Genomic DNA, 9457 nt, shown 5'->3' on the forward strand with positions numbered 1-9457 from the left:
ATAAAATGAGTAATTAAGAAATTAAACAAAAATATAAATTGGAAAACGTACCGATAATAATAAAAATTGAAGAACAAAAATAAATTACAGAATATACCATTTATAATTTTTTTTTAAAATAAGATACGGTTAAAATACTAGTTTTAAAAAGAAAAAAAAAAACATATGTAAATGAATAAACATAAAAAGTAAAAATGAAATATACATAAAAACAATAAGAGATTTTTTTCAATTAAAAGCAACACAATTTTTAAATAAAATAAGTGTTTCTAATGACCATAATATCTTAAGGAACCCTAAAACGTTTCACAGATATATAGTGGATACGATCAGTAATAATGTTTATCGTTTACCAATCCGATAACACGGTGGCCTCCGTGGTGTAGTGGTCAAGGCGCTTGACTCACGCGCGGAAGGTTCCGGGTTCGATTCCCGGTGAGAACACAAAAATTAAAATGTGAATTTTCTCAAGTCTGAGTGTTCTGTGATGTAATTCACACTGTAATTGGGCCTCCTGGCCTGTTGTGATGCAAAAATTAAATAAAACAAGAATGTGCAGATTAAATAATATTATCGAAAGCTCAGTGATCGACATTTTTAACAGCAGATTGTTGAGGTTTCAGAAATGATTTAGGTATACAAAATGCAATTTTATTCTAATTAATTAATTTTATCAATTTTGCTTTTTTAATATCTTACATTTTAACTTTTATTAAACACAAGTTATACTATTTTTAATTTTTTTTAATATGTGATTTTTAAGTTTAATTAATGAAAAGTACATGTTAACTTACCTAAATATTTCCGTTTTTTTTAATTTTTTTTATATCATTGTAGACCACATAAATAAATAAGAATTACATATTCTAAAATTGAAGCGCAAAAAAAAAAAAAAAGAAATTTTCAATAAGTAAAAATGATATGAAAAAATGAGGGAAAGGCTTATTTTGCGTAATGTGTCAAAGCGATTGAGTGATTCTGAATGTATGCAATGTTTGTTTTCTACTTTAATGCAAACGAGTATATAATCGTAGTTTTAATGATATAAAAACTGAGGCCGCAATGTCATGGTTTTAAGAAAAAACTTTTATATTGACTAATTTAAAAAAAATATATTTCCGTCGTAGTACCGGCGTTTATTTAACTAGGTTAATGAAACATTCAGGAAATTGTTACCGGGGTATATCGAGTGTTTTTTAAGCGCAATAAAACTTTAAATTCATGTATAAAAAAGAAATACGTTTGAATAAGTTTCTTTTGATTAAAAATAAATTTATTTTTTTTAATATAAAATGATTTCCGACAAATAATGTCTTCTGCGACTACCAGTGACGTAGCGCTTCCGTCAGTCTAATTTTTGGCCAAATCTTACAAATATTTCTGATATTGCATGTTATATTGACTTCCAATATTTCAAGAGTTGTTGGTTTGATTCCGTGGACATTATGGACTTAACGTAGCCACATAGGAAACAATCTAATGGCGTCAATTCGTAGAATCGTAAAGGCCAATCAAAAGGATTATTAATAATCGCCAAACTTGTAACGCAGTACATTATTTATGGTTTCGCTAAGAGTTCTATGCGTTTAGGAAAGTGATCATTGATTTTTAAATCCAATTTGCAAGCGTTTGCGTTGTTGTGTAAGGCATTGCAGTAACAAGAGACAGTAAAGTATTCGAAAGTTCTATCACGACGAAACATACATCTATTAAACCATATCAGAGACCAGGAGGCTTAATTACAGCACAGAATATGCAGACTTGAAAAAATCACATTAAGTTTTATTGTGATCGCAACAAGAATCAACCACAGAACTATTCGCGCATAAGGTAGTCTTAGCCATTCGTGATCCCATGACCCGCTATTGTTATGAAAACGTTTGTTACAAAAGTTACGAATATATTAGGTATTTTTCACTCGTGCCCTTTTAACCATCGAAATAACGATATGGTGTAGGATTGTTGATTTCATAAATATGTTTTTTTAAATATGCATGAAACGATATTTTACTCCGATCTGTCAGTATCGAATTAAAATGTTTAAAAGATGAAGATTGTGTAGACGAATTTGTAATAGAAAATGTAAGTATCTTAATACATCGATACTTTAAGTAGCCTTTTCATCTGAATTTTCTTCGACCCCTTGATCAGAGAAAATTCAAATGAAATAAGTCCGTTTCACATTGCGTAAGTCGTAAAGTGTGTCCAAGGTCTACCTCCAAAATAATGTGTAAATTGACACGAACCAAGTTACGTTTCCTTACATAATAACGCTTTTTACAGAACTCGTAATTAAAGTTTTTCACGCAAAACCATTTCAAGATCCTTTATAAGGAGTTGACCTCTTTATCATACGGACTTCGATATGCAATAATTCAATTAAAAATATTTTTAAGCAACCATTCCAAGCACTGTAGATTATGAGCAATCCGTTTAAAAGGATTCAGAAGCCGTTAGGATAATTTCAATAGTGTTTTATTTATTATTTCTCTTATATACGTCATATTTTAACATATTGACAGTCTTAGAACAAATGCAGATATTTTTATTTATTTAACTTTTTGTACTTAATGTTATTTATACACTGATGGGCTTATTGCCAAATGGCAATTTTATCCAACCAACCAATAAAGTTAGAGTTTTATTTTTATAATTTAAGTTACAAAAGATATTCAATATAAAATAAAGATTAAAGCTAAAGATATATAAAATAGAAATAAACGTATTTGTTTATAAATTACATTTAAAACTATTACTCGATGGGGAAAAGGAAAAAAAGAGGAAAGAGGAAAGGAGGAGAGATTAACGAATAGAAAGGATTTGTATCTTAAGACGTAATTTAAACAGAGATAATGTAGTAACAGCTTTGATGGTGGATGGGAGATGATTCCACAGTCGAGCCGCATGGACACTATGTGAGTTAGAGAAGAAAGGGGAATTGGAGATGGGTATTAAAAGAGTGCCTTGAGAATTAGAACGAGGAGGTAAACCATGAACTGATAAGCGTTGAAATTTTTCACGCAGGTATATAGGAGCGTTAGGACTATGAAGTACATTGAACAGAACTGAGAGGGAATAATAATCTCTCCGCTGTCTAATTTTGAGACATTCCAGTTGCCTACATATATTGAGGTTTTGTTTCCAAGACTTCCCTTTCTTGGGAACAAACACACGAGTTATATTTATAGATGCCAATTCATTTAACTGGACTCGAGGCAATTTAATGAAGAACATTGAATATTATCTGCAAATTTATTATGGGTAATTTTTTGTTATTTTGCGTAACAACTAGCTTATCTTGTTAATTTATTCTACATTTTAGTTTTCTTTGTACATATACCGTATCATATATACTTTTTTTTTTGTTTTTTTCTACGTGACCAGGAAAACAGGCATAAAATCCACAAGTACCCAATACAGAAGACAAGACTGTTTTTTACTACATGTAGGTATGAATTTGTAAGAAATTAATGTAAGAATATATTTTTCTTTTGAAATGTTATTTATTTTAATAAATTTTATTTATTTAGATTACAAACAGATATGGATGTTAAATAATTATACATGGAGACTATAAAAAAATGCACCCTTATATTGAAAATTTAATTGTAATAAAATAAAGCGACCACGCGACGGCAATTTTTTTCATATAAAATAAAATAAAAGGAATACGAACAAAACTAGGAAATAGTGAGAAGAAAAAAAAAAGGAAAAGGATGAGGAATGGTGGAAGATGGACGAAAGAAAGTAGGAGTAGAAAATTTCACATGATTTGATGACGGGTATATAATAAAGGGTAAAAAAAGACACAATGTCTATTCTCTGTTATTCTTAATCAAGCTTGTTAGTTCTCTTTTGTACATATTATATGGAGTGTAAAATATATCTTGACTATTAAAATTCTTGTTAAATGAGGGATGGTAGAATGTTTTCGATGGTCAGTTTTAATGTTAGAAATATAGAAAATATCAGACAGTGGCCCGGAGAGGATAGGGTAAGCAAGTACGAGTAGATGAACTAGTTCTAGGAAATCAAAATTATTAATTACAATTTTGTAAAGCAGGATTGGGTCGAAGATATCTCTTCTGTGTGTTAGTGAATCAAGGTTATTAAATTTTAAAGAAGCTATATAATTTGGAAAATGCAAATGAAAATTTATAATGATTTGTTATATGAAAAAGCTTTATGGGTGTAAAAAATATTTTTTTAGGAACGGTGTTCAAAACAATGAAGGCTGCCTATCGATCGGATATTTACTCAGTGAATAAAACTCATTCTCTTCTACGGATACCACCTCACTAGGGCCTGAAACTGCGTTTTTGCATATCCAGATAACGTTTTGCACTCATTAATGCTGATAATATATAGTATAAAGATTTTTTATATAGAAAAACGAAGAAATCAACGAAAAATGTATTTCCAGTTATTGATTAATTAAATTAAATTTGAATTAGATTAAAAAGATTGTGAAAATAAATTATCATTTATTTCATGTTTCCTGTATTTTGTAAATTAATTTAAACAAACTAATGACATTGAAGTACCTAATAAAATCATTTATTGAAATTGATATGCTGTATTGAAAAGCATAAAAAAACAACTTGAACTGTCTGATTTCAAATGTATTTTAAAGTAGATTAAAAAAAAATAACAGGTGAAGGTAATTTCTTTGATATATTCAAGGGTAATAATTGAAACTAAATTTAATTAATATTTCATTTATAAATCATACGTATTAAAAAGTACCCAAGTACGTACATAAGTACGATTTATTAAGTCATTAAAATAGTTTTAATGACTTAATTTTGTGGTTTTTGAATACTTTTTATTTTGTTAATAGAGTTTCAAACTAAGCCAAAAATGAATTTGTTTTTTTGTGTATCGTATTATTAGCGTTTTGATTTTCTTCTTTAAATTAACAAACTAAACCAATAAATACAAATAAACCAATAACAACAACGACAAAAAATACGGGAATCCGGTTCTATTCCACACACAGAACTATAATCTTCATCAGCCTGGACACTGATAAAACCACACCTTACAAAAAGTTCCCAGAGGTTTCATACTTACCTACTTCAGGATGCCGGAAGAATTTTTATCAATTATTATAGACGTTAGAGGATAACGCGAAAAATCTGAATAAAATTTCATTTAGAAATAAATAGATATTAACCTCGAATTACGGTTGACTGGGGACGCGCTGTAAAGTGCAGCTCTAGTACAATAAGGAAATATCACATGCTACGAATACCAATAAAAATTTATGAAATGGATTAAGAATAATTCATTGTATTTCCAAAATCAATATGGATATTGTGGAGAAATGTTTTTTTAAATACGTTACTGGAAAAACGCGACATGTTTGGCCTTGATAATTGTGAGAATGTTCTAAACAAATTAGAGTAGTCGGGAACAAATAAACATAAATCGCGACGTATTAGAGGCGTGGCCAATGGAATGGCTGTTTTTGCGGGAATTCAAAACTCATATCAACATTCCCTTTCCACACCTAATAGTACATAGGGGACTGCATTGCCACACCAATCGCAGCGTATCTTAATCATTTTTGTTAAATAAAAGTAAATGATCAATCTTACGCTTCAGGTACCAGTTCTGGGACTACGAAATATTCCGGTGTGAATAAACCCTTTTAAATAAATATATTTTATTCAGTTGCCGCGACGCGCCCCCCTTTTCAGCTTTCAATGACAGCTGGAGGCGCGATGCAGAACCTCGGGTAAAGATCAATGCGACACCCCATCAGTGATAGGTAACAAAGAACTCGCACGAGAGGTAGTATCATACATGGTCAATACAGTGCAGGCAATTGGTAATATAAACCAACGTAGGGAATAAAATGCCGAACACTCCTCTAGTGGAACGGAAGGACTGTTGACTACTGCCAACAGACCGGCTTCAACTGAAGAGTTTTAAGTGGTTTCCTCTCTACATGAGCAAATGCTGAGATGTTCCTCATTGGCCCACATTAGTATATCCCTCCTGATCCCAACAGTTTTAACAAATTTAATTGCAGAAAAATCATCTTTTGATATATAAACCTTGATTATTATAAGCAAGGTAAATAATAAAGCAACTAAAAAAAAAAAAAAACCCTTAAACCCACGAAAACTCATAAGGATGGAAATCCCAAGTCGTCCGGTTGTTACTCAAAACCCAATTAACCTAGACGAATACGCTATGGGTGCATAAATATGCACAGTTGAAGGAGCACGGTTTTAAAGCGGCTTCGAACATTAAAAATTTGAAGATTTTAACGTATCGGGCAATATATGCTAATATGAGAGTAAAAAATACAGTTACAAAAAAAAGCCTTATGAACGAATTCTGATAGCATATTCGGATTAAGCAGGCAAAATCACATATGAATTAGCGAAAATTGTTCTTACAACAAAGTTTTTGTTGTTCAGTGACAACACGCACTTGTGCAAAATTACACGGTTGCCTTCAATACTTGACTCGTTTACTTAGCCTATAATACCACTTTCGTAAATAGCTATTGTCATGATGATTGATGGATGAAATCACCGCCTGTCATTTTATTATAATACACAATTAATTGCAAATTCATGTCATTGTTACATGGTAATTTTAAAATTTCCAATTTAGGTGCGTTAGAAGTATAGCGAATGTCTTATGCAATGATTAGCACATGAAAAATAATGCAACGTATTTTTCTTTATTTATCAAAGGGCATATTTCGTCTTTCAATAGATAAAAAAGATAGTTATTTGTACGTTTTATGACTCAAAAGTCAATTTTATAAGTCTCCTTCCAAACTCTTTACCTGATTTTACATTCCTTAGACTTTAATGTGAATAACATAATGTTCATTTTTTCAGTTTATAATGTGCAAGCTTTGTCTTCCTATTAAAAACAGCAGTTATCTTTAATTAATTACGCTAATTCAAATATGCATATTTTAATATATAATTGAAGAAAAAAATTGAAAAAAATTTTTACTACCTCTTCTTTTGACCAGTCTGTTTTTTAGTTGTACTTTTATTTTGTACTTGAAGATTTAAATAAATAAATGTTTTTTTTAATGTATTTTTATTACTCACCCTAAAAAAAACTCTGTACCATGCAGGCATAATTTGTATTTATTTATATTGTATCGTAATACATTATAAGTTAGAATTAACAAAGTAATTCTCACTGGGGAAACCTCTGCCGAACACCACATTTAAAAAGTTTAGCGAGATATTGTATAGATTTATACGCTGTTAAGGGTGTTGTCCAGATGTTAATTGAAATATGTTTATGTAATAATTTTAAATTTTAATTTGTGCTACTGTTTAATAATGCTTCCACTTTCCGCTATGTTGTATCAACACAAGGCTTTTGGTCTCATGGAGTTAGGAATACTTTTTTTGTAATATGTATGTTTGTATTTGTATAAATAAAATTAAATAATAATCTAAAAAAATAATTTGCTTAATTTATTTTTCACACTAAGTATACTTTTTTTAATTGATCAATTTTGAACTTACGCAAAACTGTAGAAAAATGAAAAAACTTAAATAAATTATGAATGGATTTAAAAGACCGAAAAAAAACCGATGTTTTTAAGCTTACAATATAAGTATTATCCGAATGTACAATCATCTCACAATATACACATTTCTTCATACCTATTTGTAAATTGTTATCGTTTCAAGCAACATTATTGTCGCTGTACTACTAAGATATTTACATATTCGCATGACAGTTAAATAATTATTATTACAGGATAATTACTATCTATCTCTGAGTTAGGTATTCGTAGCAATTTCTAATTAAAATTTGCCACATACGTTATAGATACCAAAGCACTAAGAAATGTCTAGACTCTAATAAATCGCATTAATTTGTCGATAATTTTACACTTAAACACCGTTACAGATAAACAGATAATGTATTAATTTATTTTTATTTTATTAATTTATAAAAAAAAACAATAGCCATTATCACAAAAAATACAATATTTACAAATAAACCAAAATTATAGTTAAATACAATGAAAAAAAACGTACTTCTGTAAAGCCACTCCGAATCATTCCATTTGTAAAAAAATAAAACATCACAAAAAAATGAAATAGAACATATTGGAAAAAGTTTTTTGTTTACTCGGTCTTAAAATATATTTCCGCCGGCGAATCTATATGGAGTAATCCCAGATCAGCCTTCACTTCTTTCTTCTTTCAAATAAGAGAAAATAAATATAATATGAAAGCATAGAAAAAAATAATAATGTATAATTTGTTAAATAGGTAAAGTAAGCTTAAATTATATTTATTATTTGCAATTAAGGCTCTAGAATTTTCATTACAGTTGTTTTGAGTAAGTAAATATTTATCGATTTCAGAAAAAACATATGGCAATAATTTAAGATTCTGGGAAAAGATGCATTCTTATTATTATTTGTGCTAAAAATAAAACCATGAAATAATTGGTGCCGTCAAGTTGTACGTTGAGGGATACGAAATTTAATTTTCTTGAGCAGTTGTAGGCAATCTAAGCTATTATTGACTAATATGTAAGCAATAAAATTATTCGTTTCCAGGCAAAAAAATAATACAGTTCTGTATGTGAAAAAGAACCAGAACTCTGGACAAGCGTTTTCAACTCGATGACTACCAATTCGTCTCCTATTCTCGAGGTTCTGAGCTCGATTTCTGTTGAGTGTAATACCATTTTCAGGATTGTTTTAATACAATATTCATTGTTCCTGAACTGGCACCTGAAACGTACGACTGATCATCTTACTATCATGTAATATTTATTAAACCAGCTAGTGACAAATCCTCTTCTCTGTTCGCCGGGCCGTTTTCAAATGATTGTAAATAACTCATAGACAGCGAGGTTGATGCATGCCGCGATTTGGAGATTCTTTCTGGATATTAAAACTAAAGGATAATTTTGAAAAACCAAATGGCAATCACGAAGTTTCACATATATATAAATAAAATTGTCTTTTTTTTATGTATGTGTATGTATATTCGCATGGGTATATGTATGTGTATGTATTTGTGTATAGATGTATCAATATATGTATTCTAGTAAATTTATATATTTTTGTCTGTTCTTTCTATTAACTTGTTTTAAAACGTAATTTCCTAGCTTGGAACGGGGTATGTACCCTTGCTATCTGGCCAAATTGGGCAAAAATGTATGTACTATAAAATGTACAAATAAAAAATATTTAAAAAAATCACTGTTAGAACATACCAAGTTGTGGTATAGCAGAGTTTAAACCTCAGACTTTTGATTCAGATAAGTTCACCTCGTAGTGTCGTGGTTGGCACTTCACAATTTAAGTTTCTACCCTAAAACTTACTTGGGTACATTCCAACAGTAAAAATAGTGAATTATATAAAAAAAAAGATTTATTAACAGAAAAAAAAACAAGACGAAACACGCCACAATTTACCCTCTTGTAAATTAAAAAAATAAA

This window comes from Micrasema longulum, unplaced genomic scaffold (genome assembly GCF_059751315.1).
Source record: "Micrasema longulum isolate JH-2025_06_02 unplaced genomic scaffold, ASM5975131v1 h1tg001729l, whole genome shotgun sequence".
Taxonomy (NCBI): domain Eukaryota; kingdom Metazoa; phylum Arthropoda; class Insecta; order Trichoptera; family Brachycentridae; genus Micrasema; species Micrasema longulum.